A 16,192-nucleotide genomic window follows, 5' to 3' on the forward strand; every position below is an offset into this window, starting at 1 on the left:
CTCCAGTTTTAGTATCCCTGCACTGGCTGCCATATAAATTTAGAATACATTTGAAAGTTTTTATTAATTACCCTCAAAGCCATTCATGACCTGGCTCGAGTCAGGCCCCGGAGATCAGCTCGTCAAAAGCTTTTAGATGTCTCATCGTAAACCAAGGATGACTGCAGGTTCAATACTCAGCTTTACAACGTCATGTTTCTTTTTTATTATTGTATATATACTATTTTATGATGTTTTACTTTGTTTTCTATCTATTCTATTAAACCTCACTCCCTAAATGCTGCATGGTTTTGTAACATTTCTGTGTTTGTATTTACACGCTTTCCTTTTTGATATGTGTTAAATTCAAGTTGTGGGTTAGTTGTGGGACCGTCAGCACAGAGAGGTGATGCAATGGAAGTTAAACTTTTTTATTTACCGGCTTTTTTCCAAGAAGCAGACTTTTCAGGCTGTCAGAGCAGGTGGAGCACAGGTGTTACTGTGAACATTAAGGATGGCTCATAACGTTCCCACAGATGATGTTCTCTGGCACAGAATGCACCAGCAGCAGATTTGGTTTGTTGTGCTAACATTACTCAGGTGTTCTAGAGGCACTGGTGGGACCTTTATTACTTATTTTAATAACACTGATACTGGGTGAACCTACATTCATGCAAACAGTTTGATGTTGACAACCAGATTGTCATAATCATATACTATACATAAAGATGGACGACACATCTTCACTACATACAAGTATGAAGCCAAGATATCCCAGATATGTTGCCACCATCTTGTACTTTTGATGTAATTTGGAACAGCGATAATCGACCAATCATGAGTCAGTCTCAGCTGTCAATCACGTTTATTGTCGGCATTTTTGTAGAATCAAATAACAAAATGAAACCAAACTTACAAAAGAATCAAACTTTGACATCTGTGTGATAAGAAGTACCAAAAATTACAGAAAGCAGATTTGAGACAAATGTATCTAACGTGTACCTTTGAGTGACTTTTACATTTTGCCCATATCCCATCCACTAACCTGGAGGTGGTGGGATTTAAGACCTGTAATGCAGCCAGCCACCAGAGGGCGATCAAGATGAATTTGGCCTCACTTTTGAGAAGCTGTCATATCGTCCATCTTGTCTATTGTCTAATTAAGATGTTTAGGTCGTCTCACTTCATTAACTTTGTGGTTCGTTATCAGTGGTTTCCTGCTGTAAAGTGGCCAAACCAAGGTTCAGATATCACATTTCAGTTAATGGAGAAAACTTGATTTTGAGCATTGTAGATTATATCTTTCTATATTGTTTACTAACTGCAAAACCAAACAACATACTGTATATACAGTACTGCTTGGAGACCGGAGGACAAGCTGTGTCTGGTGGTGACTGACGGGGACGTTGGGGACAGTTATAAGAAGCAGTCGCTCTCCTTCGTCTGCCGTCAGTGTTTTGGATCGAAAGCCGTGTTCTGTGCTGTTAATGGCGGCGTTAACCACCTCTCTGCCTCTCTGTCATTAGCATAGCGTAGGAGGCAGAGCTGATTGAGTGGCCATTTGGCAGTCAGAGGATTTCTTTTCAGCTTCCTTGTTTCTGTTCATTTGTTTGCACAAGAACACCCCCCCCCCCCCCCCTTACGTGACCACAAACAACTCTACATTATGTAAAGATACCATCATCTCTGTGTTTCAAAAATACATATGAAAGAAATATGGGCTTTAATCATATTATGGAGGAAGTAGATGTTCACCAGAGCAGCAGTTAAAAATGAAACAAAACTTCCCCAGTTGAAAATGTTAAACACGTCCATTAACCCCCACAATGCATTTCAGGATGAGGTCTGTTCTTCCTTGAAGGTTGAAAATGTAACAGTTGAATACATGTGACCATTTGCTGTTTGATTCAAGTGAGAGTCGAATTAAATTAAATTTGGATTTAATTAGATTTTTTTTAAATTGCACATAAATCAAAGCAGTGGCGCTGAACATGGCGTCTCTCCAGGGACATTGAATAGAATTATAAAACAAGAAAGTATAGTTCTGCTCCTCAGATACTTGACATGCAACAACTTACTTTTAATTATTGCAATTTTAAACTGATAATATTATGAGTTTGATGATGAACATTATTTATCAAATAATTTAACTTCATTCTATAATTATTACATTTTTACAACTTTATTCTTTTAATTTTAATAATTTGTAATGTTCTCAAAATATAAGATGTAATATTTGGACATAATTTAGATATTTCTTAGTGTATTCTGACTTAATTCCAAAATTGTAAATTTGTGGAAATGTTGAGATATTTCTAGATATAACCATCAATCAATCAATCAATCAAATTATATTTGCATAGCCCATATTCACAAATCACAATTTGTCTCATAGGTGCGACATCATCTTTTCATAACCCTTAAAGACTATTAACAGGGGAAACGTAGAAACATCAGACAGAGTCACATTTAGTCGATGTATTCAACTTTATTATTATAATGTATACATCCACTTAATCTAGAAATAACTTATTGGTACATCAAAGTCTTTTTTAGAGAATTGTGTCATTTAAATATGACAATTATGACTTTTTCCTCGATGTTCTCACCATTTGTTCACTAAAGCTATGTTTCAGTCATCACTCCAGATGATGTGGTGTCTGTAGTGGTGGATCCAGATGTGGATGTACCCTCGCACCGCTGTATGTTGCCCCCCCCCCCCCGGTTTCTGCTTCAATCAATTCATGGATCCACCTTAAAAAACAAGGTGGTGCCTCCCTCCCTCACCCTCCCTCCCTCACTCCGGGTAAACGTCGGTTCTTTTTTCTTCCTCCTGTTTGAATGAGCCGGACCCCCTCACCCTCCTCCTCCTCCTCCTCCTCCTCCTCACCACCACCACCATCACTCTCCCCCACCACCACCACCTCTCCCAGTCCCACCCACACGCGCACACACACTCTCACTCACACCAGTCACTTACTGGATCTGCTCTTTGTTATCCTAGCCTCGTGTGTGTGTGTGTGTGTGTGTGTTTGCGGAGAAAGGAGAACAAGAAGGAGGGAGTTTGCCTTTTTTTCCCCCTTTTTTTTTAACCGGATTGATTTCTGACTGAACCGGGATCTGGTTAGTTTCCCTGCGGGAGGAAGAAGCTGCTGCAGCCGCTTCGGGAACCACAGCCACCGCGGCTTCCTCCACAGTCAAACAAACTGCCCGGAACCAGGGCGACGATAGAGGGTTACTCTTCTTGCTCCACTCGGTCCTCCTGTCTGTCAACCTCCCTCCATTTCCGTCGTCCCCCCTCCTCCTCCTCCTCCTCCGCCGCAGTTGTCAACTTGGAGCCGCGCTGGGAAATGGACAAACCCCTCTGAAGTGGAGCCGCTGCCCGCCTCATCAACACAGCCGTGATTCGGACGCGGATTCCCGGAGTGGAGGTAACCGCTGTCCCCCTCTCTTGTCTCCGCCTGTTTAACCTTTCATTTTAAATAACTTTCCCTTTCTCTCTCCCTCCACATGTGTGGGGGTTAAACCACCGTTAAAGTGACATATTCGTGCCGGGAGAAGTCCGCCGGTCGCCCGCGCCGCTTAGCATCCGGCTAACGTTCACTCCACCGCCGCCGCTCCACCTTGACACCGACTTTCTAAACCAACTACAACCGATTAGAAAGCGTCCCCCCCACCCCCACAGGTGTGAGCGCACGACCCGTCGCCGGTACCGCGAACCTCCATTTTCCTCCGCTCTCCGTTTCATTAGTCTCCCCCGCGTCTCCTGCCGCCGACCCTCCGCCCCGCAGGCACGTTTTCTACCCGTCTCCCCCTCGCCGAGCGTCCCGGCAGTTAGCTCGGTTACACCCGCCTCTCTGGCCGCAGTCCACCGCTGTCAAGGCTCCATTCAGACACATCGTGGACGCCAACTCGAGTGGCCGCGCTGGGCGATCGTTTCGAGGGGAATCGACCGCACCGGTAATCGTTCCACGTTCGGATAACAACTTTTGGACGCGGCGCTCGCTAGTTTCCTGCCGTTTTTTCCAGCCAGGACACCGTGAGTGCACCTCAGTTTGTAAAGTTGTCATTTTAGCCGAATAGCGTGTTGAGCGTGCGGGGGATCAAAGCCGAATGAGGAAGCGGGCTCGGTTTATTCTGGGCACGTGTTTGAAATGTGTGAAAATCTCAACGTTGACTGCGTAACGAAGAGGTGTTGTTAGAAATGTCAGATTCCGCGAGGTGATTTGGTGACGGGGCTCTCCCGGAGCGCCGGAACGGCACGTATCGACTGTTGCAGGGGCTGCGAGGCAGGAATCCGACCTCCTGCGGATGTCTGGAAACAGTTTGTGAGAGCACCAGGATCACCCGGGCTGTGCGGACTCCGGGTGTGTTGTTTTCTCGGGCCACCGGTTGCTGCTCTGGTGTGTGTCGGTGTTGAAACGTGTTACTGGTGTGACTGGTCATGACTGCGGCGCCTTCAGGCTGAGCTGGCTCAGCTTGTTGGAGTGGTTTCCCCACATCGAGCCGCCAACAGGGTCAGTTGCACTTCTGCTTTCCAGGCTGTCACAGTGACGCGCGGAAGTGAAGGAGAGGTAGGGATACACATCTTTATCTTGCTCGTTTTTTTGTAAATATTTTTTTAATTTATTTTTCAATTAAGGGACGTTCAGCTCGAGAAGAACAGTCCTTACGTCATCTGCCAAGATGGGCGGATGAACAGCAGCAGCCCTGCTCCTTCTTTCCTCCTCTCCTCTCATTTCATCCACCTCCTCCTCCCCTCTGTATCTGGGTGTGTCCTGCCTTATTGCGTTAGGAAGGAGGGGGGATCCCGCATCTTGGCTCATGGTTGCTCCTCAGCTTGTGACCTCCAAACGAGGGCATTGCTCCTTCTGTTTTCCAGGGCTGCAGATTCACCAATCAGAGGAGGTTCTTCTGCAAAGCAAATCAAACTTTGATGCCCCGTCAGAGCCAGAGGTCTCATTTTTTAGGTGGTGGTGACGGGAGCACAGTGGCTCTGTTGTTGATTCATTAGGGGGGGAAAAATGGCTTCTTTTTTTTTCAGGATTGCTCCTACTGTGAGTCCACAGGTTTATGATTCGCTGCAAAGTCTCGCAGACGCTTTAGACCCATTTGAATTAGACGGAGAAAGCAAATCTCCAGTGATGTATTGATCTAATTTAAAGGATAGACTGCCGACCCGTCCAGGCTGCACCCTGCCTGTCGCCCCAATGTCAGCTGGGATTGTCTCCAGCCCCCTTGCGACCCTCGAAGGATACAAGATATAGATAAAGGATCGACGGATGATTTATGGGATGTGTGTGGGTGCAGAGAACGGACAGACCCTCTTAACGGCACCATTTGATAAAGCCTGTGGGTTGATTTAATCACCACTAACTTCTCGCAAACCACCAGGTGTTTTTTTTTGAGGCAATACAATAACGTGCACAAGACACCGAAATTAAAATGGTCACGGCCCTATAAGGAATCCTTCATGAGCCAGTTCAGCTGACGTGGTCCGTCGCCCAGATCCTGATGCATGTTGTCTGGTGATATAATTAGCTAATAGATGTCTGCCTGAACAGCAGCTCCACTAATGGCGTTTGCTGTGCGAAATAGCCCCTCTGCTGCGGCTCCCTGAAGGTTAACAGTTAAATGGAAGTGTATTTATATTCCGTGAAGTCAGCCGAGGTGGGCTCTACTCGAGGCAAGGTGGTCTCCGTGTGATTTTAACCGAAGCTAAAGAGATTAGTTGGTTAATTAAGACGCGGCAATATTTGATAATCAGGTCATTGTTAAAATTAATTTCCCTTACAAATATGTTTGGGATGTCGGTCGTAAAAAACATCACATTAACATAATGACATCACATGACATGGGGCTGTTTTTGCAGTTCCTCAGATAAAGCCATAGAATATCTTAATTAAGTTAAGTAGACGTTTTCTAGAGGGGCCATATGTGAGAACGTATAAATGTCTCTGCCAGCTCCTAAGTGAAACGTCTCGGTAATGGCCGAGTGAGATCATGCGAGAATACAGCGGGGAAATTTCATGTAAATTCACAGCGAGCGAGTGGGCGTGTTGATGAATGTTTCAACAAGTATCAGACACACAACTGTAAAAAAACAACAACAACAAGATTACTAATATCTCCGGAGGAAAGAGATAGAAGACGCAGAGAAAGATGTGAACTTGGAAAGACAATGAGGATGGGAGAGCTTGATGTTGATGTGTCGATGTGCTGTAAACAGAAACGTGATGTTCAGGACATTTTACACTTTATATACGACTCTGACCAAGATGACCTTTCAATGTTATGGACATTTTCCAAAGCTCGAGTCTGAAAAAGGGCTGTAGTCAGCTGAGCTCATGGTTTTAACCTGTTTAAGAGTTTGTCCTCCTGCTTCTCCCAATGAGAGAACACGAGTTAACAGTTAACATGTTATTCTGAGGTGATAGTGTTTGTCATAATGAATTTAGCAGCTGGTTACAGGTAATTGCATCACGCCTGTATTTGTCCGTTCTGGCCACGCCCCTTGCCGTTATTTTTCGACTCTACCATTTTTCGATTGACAGATTTTTATACGTACATTTTTAAATATACAATCTGCCTTGGTGATAGACTGACAAGCCGTCCAGGAGAACCCCACTGTGGGATTGGCTGAGCCCTCATGATACCCTGTGTAGGATAATGAGTAGGTGCAGTAAATAAATGGATGCATGATGCCAGCTGCGGTCTACAGTGGAAATTATCATAATGAGTAATGTCTGAGGAGAATGCAGCTTTCTATCTGATGAATATTATCAGGAGGACACAGTCGTGTTTACCTACAGGCTGATGATGGGGAGGATGATGATGATGATGATGATGATAGGACTGCAGGCAGAGACTGGGTGCTGACTCAGGTTTCCTATATATTACTATGTTTTCGTTTTTTTTAAACTTAAACAACCTCCTTTCAAACGAGTGTTTAAGATCCATATGAGGAATAATCCCCACCCACAGTAACACACCTGAAAACACGTGACCATTCATTTAAACTGGTCCAGTGTGTGATGGTGGAAACAGTAACATGTAAGGTTGGATATCAGAACAGCTAGACTGGTATCTGTGCAAACTGCTCTCCCCACGAAACAAATGTTTTTTTATCTATTCTATTTTCTTGTATCAGTTCTTTGTCATCTTCATCGTAAAGCAGGGATTTTTACTACATTTCCTGGAGGCCTTTTAAGAAACGAGCAGAAAAGAGGAGTCTACTGAGGTCTTTATATATTTATTTCCGTGTCTGTCTGGTTGTTGAAGTGTCTGGTCCAGTCCGGGATGATGTGTGTTTTCCTCTCTATCCGTCACGTATGATGTGAGGAGCTGCAGTGGATTGTGGGTGACTGAGGTAACTGTCTGTGAATAATCTTGTTGCTGGGGTTTCTCCTCTCTGATGGATTGCTCCCAGCTGATTGCTGAATGTTTGTTTCAAAATGGCATCACTACAAATTAAACCTTATTGAGATATACACACCTTTTATTGAACAGTGATGTAACAGCCTGTTAATCCAGGCCCCTGAAGTGCCTGGTCACATCTGCAGTGTATTAAAGCGAGCTCGTCTTCGGCTGGTTATGTGGAGGTGGTGTCGCTCTCTAAAACTGTCTGGGCAGTTACTCACCAGATTTAAAAACTGTTAACCAGACACCCGATCGAAGCAGCACACACGAACAGCGACAGTGTTTATGGCATATGTGTTTAACGTGTGTGTTTTGATGAGTTGACACCTCAGACGAACCTGCTCCAATGACAGTCAGGCTGAAAAACCAGTGTGTTAGTGTGACCTCAGTGGTTCAGACCCCAGATGGAGTGCAAACCCTCCGAGGCTTGATTTACAGATCACAATGACCTGAGTCACCCTGCGGCAGAGGAGCAGTTTCCTGCCTCTCTGCTGAACCGTCTGGATTCCAGTGTTCTGTCTATCTGTTGAATGTTGGTGATATTCATGTGGGGATCTTGTTCTGATTACCGGTTTGGTATCGGGGAGCATATAATAGATTCTCTAGAATGAAGGCAAGTTCATATGGATAAAATCCTCAATCACAGAAAGTTAATTTGACATCTGTGATGTCGACGGCTGTAGAGGAGGTGTCAGAATTTAGACTTTGACATTAGCATGTTTTGTTAGCATGCAGAGAGCGCTTTAATCAGTCATAACAGAAAATATAACATTTAATAGTTTTTAACATGGCTCAGCTATTAGAGTTTTCAGGGGACACTGCCAGGGACACACAGAACTAACCCCACATTTAAACATCTTGTCTTAGAATAACTATTCATATCTATTGTTGATGCATGATGTAACTATCGTCAGTATTTCTCTGTTATTGTTACTGTTTCTTTCTGATCCACATAATAATCATAGATTATAAAAGATGTAATGTTTCCACCCCCGGACTGTTTGTTGGTTGGTTGGTTTGTATGTTTGTTAAACTGTCTGCAAGATTACACCCAACAAATACAAACAAATGAATTACAACAGAACTGAGTGGAAGGCTGGAGTGAGTCAGGGAGGAAACCATTACAGTTTGGATCAAGGAACTTTCACTTTTTAAGAAGTTGTCTAACTTGACATTTTCTTGATTGACTCTAGAAGGGGTCTTGTGTCAGAATCAGAAGGTATTTATTGCCAAGTAGGTTTACACCTACCGGGAATTTGCTCTGGTTGTTGGTGCATACAATAAACACAATAACTACAACACGCATAAGAAAAATATTAAAAACAATATCGGTACCCACTCTACTGAGGGCTTTTCTAGTTTGCACATAAACACACTTGTTTTTCTATTACCTGACCTAAATGATTAATGGATTTATGACTAAAATAATCATTAGTTGCAGCTCTTGTATCTAAATAAATTATGATACGCCATATTTTCTCCGATCCCAAGAGGATTGTTTATTGATGTTCTTTTCCAATGAATGAATTACCTGTAAAATCACTTCAGCAGATCAATGCAGAAATCCAGTAAATCCAACCAGGTCATTTGAGTTCTTCAAGATAGATAAGAAGGTTAGATATTTTGGTATAAACAGTAAAAATCCCCCTGTATCATATCGCTGAACACTGGTTGGTGGGACACGTCACTGTGACAGCATCATCCAGTCCTACACCAGAGTGTGGTGTCATTCACAGCCGGGACCGACTGAACCTAAACGTCGGCTACACTGCTGAACGTGAAGGTTTTTAAAATTCAGTGAAATGTGGAAACCCCTCAGCAGACGGAATCCCTGCCTGTGAACCAGATCCAGCAGCGCACACTGGCTCTTATGTAAGTCCACATCAATTATTAATGGACGCAGCGCAGCTGGGAGAAGCTGGGTCCTATATTTAACATATGGATGGTCTGCGCCCGGCATAGCCTCACTATTTGTGGTTATAATAGGGCTGTTGGCCTTTATAATTATTTCATAATTCTGCTGGCAGGAAAGAGTTCATCCATATCCTTCCAAATACAGCTGTGTGCAATGCTGTTATTTATTCATCATTTTCTAAATTTAACTGGAAAAGCTTCGAGTTACAGACCAATGAGACAGATAAAAACACAATATGATACAAACACAATACCACTTAGTAATTGAAGATGTTGACGTATGAATTAAATATTTAACGGAATGACTTTGGACATTTACACGTTATATGAGATGATTCTTATCCAAGCTGCAACTAATGATTGTGATCATTATCGGCTAATTCCCTCAATTGATTAAAACAAAGGGTTTTCGCGGTTGACTGCCAGCTGGTTTGTGTATGAATTGGTTTCATTCATCTCAGTGCCAGTGCATTGTTACAGGCAGGTTGTTGTTTCTGATTTGTTATTAAGGCTCCTCGCTGGTTCCAATCTCCTATTTTTAATTTGTTTTGAATCCAAACTATAAACTATTTTCTTACACAAATGATTTCCTCTCGTTTCTACTTTGCTTTTTATACGTTTGCTGGTAAGCTGCTGTCAGTGAAACTCGACACGTCCACAGTTGTGGTATAATCCCTTCCTCTCCTGGTGTATCTCCTTGAATGCAGGTCTATCAAACAGCTCTTCTTATTATATACACTGAGAATATGTATATCCAGCATTACACGAAGTGTGTCAAATGTAAACTTGATGTGAAAGTGTCGGGGTTTGCTGACAATAGTTTTGCACGACTGAAGTGAACACAATCAAGTTTGAGAAACAGTTTTAGACGGATGGAATTTTTGCTTTGCTGCATTTTAAGGCTTTTTTCAGGAATCAGGTTTAAGACGGTTGTAGAAAATAGATTCTTCTAAATTCCTGATTGGCTGACAGGCCGGCTTAATATATCAGCAGCCAGCAGCCCAACCCAAGGTTGACTGCTTCGACAAATGAGTGCGGGTCTTTGTTTCACTCCGTCTCACACTCACCAGTGGAAGATTCCACACGTGCAAAGTTCAGACCCGCTCGGCGTGCAGCCTATGTTAAAGTACAGGTAACCATAGCAACAGAAGGGATGCTCCAGGCTCTGTTAGCATTTAGCTGACCGCTGGAAACGAACCTACCCACGGACTAATACTGACACGCACCTTAGAGCTCAGAGGAGGATTCAAAAAACAGCTGAGCCTTGTTCCTGCGCTCAGCGGAAACGATAGAAGAAACTATAACGGACTCTAAGATGTCCTCACGGAGACAATAATGACCTCATCGTCAGTGTTGTCCGTCTTTTCATTGGACGTGATTGTCATGGGGACACCGCGTTGCTGTGGGTCCACTGGCTTTTGTAGAAATCCATGCATGTGTCGTGGAGGCGTCGGCAGGATTGACGATTATAGCTGGACCATCTGAAAGTGTCCTCCTGACACATGCTTACATAACACGTGTGTGTGTGTGTGTGTGTGTGTGTGTGTGTGTGTGTGTGTTGTTTGGCAGGTGTTTTGTGGGTGGTAATGTGGGCGTTTATGTTTGTGAGTGGCAGGCAGAAGGGTTTGAGCTGCAGGAAGGATATTCAGCAGCAGCAGATCTGAATCAAAGAGTCTCTCACTACACTTGTAATATTACTGTGTTGAAGAGGGTTCAGGTTCAAAGATTCATTTTCGATTTGTGAAACCCTTTGCGGGCTGTGAAACATTTAGGGGCCTAATTAATGGTGGAAACCCTCAACCTGAAATGAGATGAGCAGCACATATGTATATGCATGTATGTGCATATATGCATATGAAATGTTGATTGAATATGGATCAGATCCAAAGGCATTAGGTCCTCATTCATAGCTATAAGGACTAGAAAGTTCCAGCACCGACCTCTGACAAGTCTCTTTACATATATTCAAACTGCACCTAAACATTCATACTGATGATGATGCAGATGTGGGGACCCAGGCTGCTGTCCTACCATCCTGTGCACCTTGTGTGTGGTTTAGTGACACGGCACAGCAGCCCTGTCTTTGTTTACCACATTCAAATTTGGTTTACTGACATCCGATACAAACTGCTCAGGTCCTGAGGTTTGAATACGAGGCTCTGAATTCAACGAGGGGCGCAAGGATTTATCTTCAATAAAAATCGAACACTGGAGGCATGTTTACAGGTTTTCACAGGTTTTTACATATATCCTTCTGGTTGCAGTATAGACACATCATACATATTGACGATGTAAATGAGTAAAACAATGATCAAAAATGTAATCAATGAAACCTACAAGAAATACTGGGTTTTAAAATAAGAGGGTAAGTAACGGTCGGCTTACAAGGTAAACAAAACAAACATGTGACAGTGGAGAGTTGAATTAGAGTTGCACTGGCATCACATACATTTAAAATGTAGACATGTTGATGATCTGAAATTCCAATGGAACTCTGTTGGTTTTCGATCCTTTTCCTTCTCACTGCTCCAACTTTAACTTTTCTCACCTCCTGAATGTGAAGGTGCTGCTATGACACACTCAGGTGTCGGTGTGTGTGTGTGTGTTTTTGTGTTAATCTTGATGAAGCCGTCCGTGCGGAGAGGTGTTGAAGCTTGTTGTGAATGTGATGAGCTGTAGTGAGCGCGTGTATGTGTGTGCTCTTGTAAAGCTATCTTTGTGAGGACCAGTTAGAGTCTACAACCTACAGAGTGGGGACATTTTAGGAAAGTGAGGACATTGGCCTGTCCTCACTTTGTGACCCCCCCCCCCGCCTTTAATGAACTGATTAGGGGTTAAAACTTGGGGTTAGGCATTTTGTTTTCCTTTTTTTGTGGAAATCCCTCCAGCAGTTTGTGTGTACTCTTGTTAACTAAAAAAACAAAGCTGTACAAAACATGACCTCTTTGTGTGGAGGAAATGATATCTTGCATTTTTTTCCATGTCCACTTGAGAAACGGTTTATAAATATGGAAGAATTGTCTGTGAGCTCAAATCTGAGATCACAACCGACTCAGTGTTCCAATGTCAGCAAACATACTTTCACACATTGAGCTGTTAAGCTGGATTTATACTTAACTCACATGCTGTAGTTTTAGAGTACACTGTAAGTAGCTGCTGCAGCCGACTACTCTTCAAAAATGTAACAAGAGATTTGTGCGACAGCGATAAGAGACGGCAACAACGGTGTTTCCCCTCTGACAGAGGTTGGTCAGCTTGAATACAACATGAGGCATGTTGAAAAAAAAAGGGTTCTTCTTGCTCATCACTCTCGATCACAGTGAATGAAAGAATGGAACAGTCTCATAGTCATCACTGGAACAAAGTGGACCTGCCTCCTATCACAAAATGAATATTAGACTGTAAATACTGCAGAGAATTTAATTAAATGGACGAAGCACCGGCTGTATGATGCATTCGTTCTGTGATGTGTCGACCCTGAACTATAAATCAAACCCTCGTGCATAATGAAGTATAAATCCTCCTCACAGCCTCAGTGCTCTGGACTTTGAGCAGGCGGCTGCAGGGCACGAATCTGACCAACATCATGCAACATATGTGAACTGATCATGCAACAAAATGATGAGATGATATTGGAAGTTCAGCTAAATGACGAACAGCTCTGAACCAACTCAGCTCCAGAGTAGTTTTATAATTTTAATAATTTAGACTGGAGTTGTGCAGATTCTGTAGTCCACTGTGTGTGTGTGTGTGTGTGTGTGTTTTAAGGCTGGCAGCTCACTTATCCCTCTGCAGCATGTTAACAACTGATAAAGATAAGAGAGTAGAGAGCGGGATGCTGCAGGAGAAAGACACCGATCAGAGAGCTTTGTACCAACACGCTGCCAGAACTGAAACATACGGTGCAGAGCTGCTCTGACTCAGTTGGTGGTTCATTATTTCATAAGCAGCAAGTTGTTTGAATCCAAATCAAATGTTCTTGCTCTGTGTGTGCGTGTGTTAAATACTTAAATATGGTTTCTCAGTGGCTTAGAAGATGGATGGATAGATGGTGTATTGGATGGATCATCTGTCATCTAACCCAAAAACTGTTAAATAAGAACGTAGTCTTCAAACTGACATTTTTTTTTATACAATTTCAATATTGATATAATCCTGTTTTAAAAATGGCCTTGGAGGCTGCAGGTTCTGCAGTGCAGTGTCTCAGCTGTTCCCAGGACAGAGATCTCAGATGTTGTTCCTGGAATCTTCCAGAGCCTCTCTCTCCCAGTCTGTGGGTTACAGCCCTGAGTGCTGCCAGTACCACTGGCACCACTGTGGCCGTCAGTTTCCACATCTTCTGTCGCTCCACTTTCAAACCCTGGTGTCTTTTTAACTTCTCGTTTTCCTTGTTCTTACTGAACCCTACATCTATCACCACAATGTCCAGTTGGTTGGTCATCACAAGCTGCTCAGATACCTTTGGACAGATCAGTCTGGATCTGACCCACAGTCGTTCTCAACTACCTTCGAGTGTGTCTTCCATTGTGACCTTGGACCTTCTACCCCTCGCTCGGTGCAGATGCTCCTGTGCACTTTGCCAGCCACTTGCAAAATATAGACATTCTACATCAATGAAGAATCATATAATCACCATCAATGAATTCTGTCATTGATTCATAACATTATTTACAGTATCCTAACATTGTCAGAGATATGTAAGGCAGAGAAACCAAATTCTGAAACGTACAGCAAAATCTGCAAGCTGAGAAATTAATATTGTCCTACAGGGGAAAGAATACATCATATTGCCCCACCCTGTTACATCCTGGAAAATGTGACTGTCTCTTCTGACGTAAAGTAAATATGATATATCAACACATCAAGAACTCACATTAGTGTCCACTGGCGGCACCGTGTTCCACTAAGTCCCGAATGCACTGATGTTTTTTAAAGTCTGCAGGGCACTCGTATGGTGTAGAGCGAGGTGTGTGTCTGTGTTTGTGTGTGAGTGTGTGTGTGTGTGTGTGTTCTCTCAGAGACAGTCAGGAAGAGGCGTCAGTCAGAAGAGGAAATGAGCAGATGGAGGGCGGACGCAGAGCCAACAGGAAGTGGAGGCCTGATGGTTTCCTCATGTTGTGTTGGCAACAGTCAGGATTTCACTTCCCTGTTCCCAACACAGCCAACAGGTGCTGTGTGTGTGTGTGTGTCTGTGTGTGTGTGTGAGAGAGAGAGAGAAGCGTTTCAGTTCAGTTCTTCACCTCAAAAGGACTCTCTGAAGAGACCTTGAGAAGTGTTAGAGGACCAGTTTCCTGGACCACGACTAATTACAGTTTAAACCCAGCAGATGTGGAGTCAGGTCTAAATTACACACGCGCTGTCCAACTATTATCTAAAGCTGTTGAGATCCTCTTGAAGCCGTAAAATGTAGTTTTGGGAAATCCTTCTCGGCAGCAGCACGTGTGTGTGTATGTTCCATTGCAGTTTGTTTTGTGAGTGTTTTATAAAAACAACGGCCTCTTCTTTGTCACTGAGACATTTTGTAAGACTCCAGGTGATGGAACAAAATTATCTACTCAAGTCTTGTGGCTGCCATGTGTTGTCTCCTGAGGACTTTTGAATATTGCTTCCTGACATATTGTGTGTGTGGCTTTGTTAAAGGGAAACATTTTAGACGACGTATACAGGAGACAACTGAATATACGCCCTAAAAAGATAAAGATAAATGTTGTAGTGGCCTGCTGCATAATTTGTAATGTCTCCATGTGTTGTGTTTCTTTCTTGGCTTGGCTGTGGGAAAGACTTTTTGCAAGATAACATGGTTTTTATCTTTCTTACTTGAGCATATGTGTGAATTTTAGTCATTATCGTCTTAAAAAGTTGAAGCTTATAGATAGATAACTTGCAGAAATTAGCAGAAACCCTACATTAATATACTTTACTTGTTTTTTCCCCACTGTTTGTTATTATACTTGCACAAAATAACCTTTCCTTAATTCCAGAAAAGGTCAGGAAGCCAGAATCCTGTAATAAAATGCTTGTTTTAATAATATACCCTTTTAATATGTTTGTATTTTAAATTCACTGGAGATGATACTGACCATTTAGCATTGAAGAGTCCTCCTTGGAGACTAGTTGAAGATGACCCAGTACATCGCTGCCCATGTTCAGTGTTGTTGATGCATTAATATCTCGGACAATTCTCATTCACTACTTGAAATGAAAATTGAGGGAATATAGATTTTTTCCCCCCCCCTCCCAGTTTGTCAGAAGTAATTTAATTTATGACTGAGGAAAAATCTAATCTTATTGAATCAGAGTTTAACCAATATTAATATCCAGTTTTATCAAATCTTCTTATATTCTCAGTGTATTTCATCTATGCAAATGTATCTGTATTATTTTTATCTCTGCTCATAGTCCATGTATTTAGATTCCTACTGAAGAGAAGGGGAGAGATGCACTCATACCCTGATGCTGACTCATGCTCAACACATTTTTGTACATTTGTGTATTATTCAGGGAACCTCCCAGCCAACACAGAGAACTCTGCTGTTTAGGCTGTGTTGCCATGGCCCCGTTTTCCTACATATTTTTAAAGCATGGCCAAAAGCGGTCATGAGAATAGGCGGGTCGGCGTCTGTGGGGGGGGGGGGGGGGGGGGGGGGGAAAACCCTGCTGACATTCAGTTGTGGTTCTCGTTCTCGATTGTAGACGCAGCAGAGAGTCCCCGTTGTGGTTTGTTTTCCGTCCTCGGCCTCAGTCACATGTCGAGCTGACAACATGGAACTCCTGTGACGAACACACATTTCCAGCTCTGCACGGATTACGGAGCTGGTCTGTGCTGGGAGAGCGGGGTCGCTGGTATGCAGTGTTTGTGTTGTCGACTCTGGCGTGGCTC

General features: G+C 43.1%; 1 protein-coding gene and 1 long non-coding RNA gene across 4 annotated transcripts in view; one reads left to right on the forward strand and one right to left on the reverse strand.

Annotated features, from left to right (window-relative positions):
- Positions 1-2,815: 2,815 nt before the first annotated feature.
- Positions 2,816-16,192, forward strand: part of LOC128447914 (plasma membrane calcium-transporting ATPase 1) — a 70,504-nt gene continuing 57,127 nt past the window's right edge. Inside the window, exon 1 of one of the 3 annotated variants that reach the window (XM_053430340.1) lies at positions 2,816-3,410. The gene's annotated coding sequence lies outside the window, so the exon portion shown is untranslated. Of the gene's footprint in view, positions 3,411-3,836; positions 4,019-4,412; positions 4,554-16,192 lie in introns of those variants that run through there. The other 2 variants (XM_053430358.1, XM_053430393.1) reach the window with 2 other exon arrangements.
- On the reverse strand, positions 12,717-14,514 carry LOC128447953 (uncharacterized). The gene is made up of 2 exons (XR_008339685.1): positions 14,186-14,514; positions 12,717-13,898 (listed from the first exon to the last, which is right to left on the reverse strand). It is a non-coding gene; the product is annotated as an uncharacterized LOC128447953 (long non-coding RNA).

This window comes from Pleuronectes platessa, chromosome 2, assembly GCF_947347685.1.
Source record: "Pleuronectes platessa chromosome 2, fPlePla1.1, whole genome shotgun sequence".
In the NCBI taxonomy this organism is placed as follows: Eukaryota; Metazoa; Chordata; class Actinopteri; order Pleuronectiformes; family Pleuronectidae; genus Pleuronectes; species Pleuronectes platessa.